At 33.8% G+C, this 3,178-nt stretch overlaps 1 long non-coding RNA gene across 1 annotated transcript; it reads right to left on the bottom strand.

Moving 5' to 3' along the window:
* Window positions 1–1,778: 1,778 nt before the first annotated feature.
* On the bottom strand, window positions 1,779–2,097 carry LOC136802703 (uncharacterized). The gene is made up of 2 exons (XR_010846038.1): window positions 2,041–2,097; window positions 1,779–1,813 (listed from the first exon to the last, which is right to left on the bottom strand). It is a non-coding gene; the product is annotated as an uncharacterized lncRNA (long non-coding RNA).
* Between the last annotated feature and the right edge of the window lie 1,081 nt (window positions 2,098–3,178).

Raw genomic sequence — 3,178 nt, 5'->3', positions numbered from 1 at the left:
CAATTTTATTCCCTTCCTCTCTAAAAGAAAAAAAGCGCTTTTTAGAATTTTTGGCCAACTTGGTTGCGCTTTAACATAACTCGAAATATTTTTTTAAAATTTCGTTTTAGAGTTACGTAACTCGAAAAATAAAATTTAAAAGTTATTTTCGAGTTACGTAACTCTAAAACAAAATTTTAAAAAAATATTTCGAGTTACAAAACAGCAGTAAATAACTTTTTCGAGTTAAGAAGTCCCCTTATGACGTCATAATTTGAGACTTATGACGTCACATTCGTCGTAACTCGGGTTTTTGTAACTCGGGTTTTTGTAACTCGAGTTTTTGTAACTCGGGTTTTCCGGGCCTCAAGATAACAAGATAACAAAGNCAACACTGGGCGAAATCATAGATTTCTAATGTAGGAAATATATCGGAAATCTAACATTTTCTATGTATTTCATACGTTTTGAAAGACCATATTTCCTACGAAATGTAAAGATGGAGAATTCCTATTCAGACATTTCCTGACACATGGAATTATCATATTTACTAACTTTACATATAGTGAAATTTCAAGTTTAGAAGTTTTCAACAAGGGAAATATTACATTTACTAACTTTCCATGGAATGTAATGTCAAGTTTAAAACATTTCCCAAAGGAAAGTTTTCATCATTATTATCTTTACACAAGGATGAAACATCAAGTTTAAAAGATTTCCAAATTGCAAATGTTTAAGTTTCGATGTATCAAAATAGAGCTAAAAAGGAAGGAAGACACAAAGGTTACTTTTTAGTTTACATTTCATGTTACTGATCTATTTCATCTTTAGAAGAACTAAAAATTCATATTAAATAAGATAAAGTAAATTTGATATTTAGATAATCTAAATTACAAGGTAAAAAAATACAGAAAAAATACAAATGCTATGTATACAATGTATGAGGGCAAAAACTTAAGAGTATTAGTCAAATAAGTTAAACTTTGGTCAAACTTTCTTTATTAAAATTCCAAGATCAGTATCCTATTGCAAGCAACTTTTAGCTCTTGAAACAAACATTCAAAACATCAAAGAAATCAGTAACCGTCACTTGCCAAATAACTCGGTTTCAGGATCATAAGTCAATCAGCTTTCTTCAAAAATCGTGTCAGTTCATGGTGTTCCCTGAAGAAAAATTGAAAATCGATAATAATATGGTCAAACTATCAAAAGTAAATACGAAATTAATCCAAGGGCTCTGACCTTGACGGCCAACGTGGAAGTACCACTGGAGTTTGAAAAGTTGATCCTGTCAGATGTGAACTTTTGGCAAAATTGGAACCCTGTCAGAACAAAAAATTAAGAGATCTCCCATTTTCACCCTGGAGTGGCAAAAATTAATAAAAGTAGCCGAAAATCTTTTAAATTTTCTCATTTCTACCCTGAAAATTGTCCAAAATAATCAAAATAATCGACCCTATCAGAAACTCATCTTGAAAATTAGAAAATTTTGCACCCTGTTAGATATCTTCAGAGTATAAAAAAAGGGACACTGCCCAGCAGAACGTCCCCATACTCAATTTTGACAAAGTGCCCCCCTCCGGGCAATTAACAAAACATTGGCTATAAAACAACAGTTTAGTAAAATCACTTTATATACATTTGATCTCTAGTTTCGAGAGAAAAGGTTTCCTTGTAAAGCATATGGACTAGGAATAGTTGAAAAAATTAAATTGAATTCTGTGATAAATACCTTTCTTGTTTTGTCTGTCATATCATGTAGTGTAGGCTATCTGGATTTTTCTTTATGGTGCAGAGAGTTGTACAGTTTCAGTGCTTGATAAAGTCATTTAACCTGTATAAAAATAAACAAAACTGATGTATATTGCTCCATCATTCATTCACAAACAAAGATAATTTTAATCATATCTCAGAATAGTTAAAAATTGAGATGAAAGCTTTGCCAAAAACATTTCATTGCTCAAAAAAAAACTTGAAATACCTACATATATATAGCAAATTATCCAGCTTATAGTTCTTTAAAAAAAAAGTAGCATACAAACAAGCAGAAAATTCCCTTACCTTACCCTTGATTTACTTGACGAGAAATGGTTTCGTGGAGTTTATGTTATGATACAGTATTATCACGACCTGTAAATTAGAAAGACAAATGAGTCAAACATTTTGACAACAAATGAACAGCAAAGGAAACCAACATTTACAAAAAAGTTAAAAAAGAAGTAGAAAATATACCCCTGATCTGAGTGAATGACATGACAAATCGCAAAGGCAAATTAAAGAAACAAAAAAATCCTTAAATGAGTGTTGTCTGATTGACCCTTAGGATAGATAGAAATAGCACTAACTAGACTCATTTGTTGATATAAATGGGTGAAGTAATACTTACACATCATGATTTTGTGGTTGAATTATGTTTCTCCTTTCCATTTTTCTTACACAGACTCTAGACCAGCTTATCATTTCCACCACTCCAACTTTAACCCTCAAAGAAACCACAAAATTGGAAACTGGTTTTGAATGTTTTGATTTCGTAAAGCGAATGGGCTCTTCCAGAAAAAGTCCGTACATGGGGGGTGGAGGATATAACGTCCAGGGGGTTCATGACTCGCTTTGTCCATGGGGTAGAAAACAATTGTCCAAGGGGTAGATATCATTTGTCCAGGGGGTAAATACCATTTGTCCAAGGGTATATTTTTTGCTGTCCATGGGTTGAATTAGACTAATTTGTCCTAGGGTGGTGGGTGATATGTGATATGTCCATGGGGAGAACATGAGGACGTGGTTGTCCATGGGGAGACCTGGAGACCTTAGACCCGAGGACATGTTGCAGAGGACATGTTGTTTTCCTGTTTTCCATCCCCTGCTGTTTTCCATGGGAAGAACTGAGGACATGTTGTCCATGGGGGAGAGAACATATGTGTTGTCCATGGGGGAAACCTGACTGTTGGAGAGAATGTCCATGGGTTGGTCGTGTCATTTGTCCAGGGGTTGGAGAAGGGTTCTTGTTTGTTCATGGGGGAGAAATCAGGATGTTTTGTCCATGGGTATTGATAAGTCTCGATGGAATATCTTAGTAAAGAATTTTGTAAATATCTTAATAAGAGAGATACACCTTTACTTACCGAGAAATTTTTCAAAATCTTGCAAAACTATCATTTTGCATTTCTGAAAAATTTGTCGCTTTCCAAGGCGTCTCATG

Source organism: Clytia hemisphaerica, unplaced genomic scaffold (assembly GCF_902728285.1).
Source record: "Clytia hemisphaerica strain Z4C2 unplaced genomic scaffold, Clytia hemisphaerica genome assembly, whole genome shotgun sequence".
NCBI classification, from domain to species: Eukaryota; Metazoa; Cnidaria; class Hydrozoa; order Leptothecata; family Clytiidae; genus Clytia; species Clytia hemisphaerica.
Note: the sequence above shows the minus strand (reverse complement) of the source record. Positions and strands in the feature narration are given on the sequence as shown.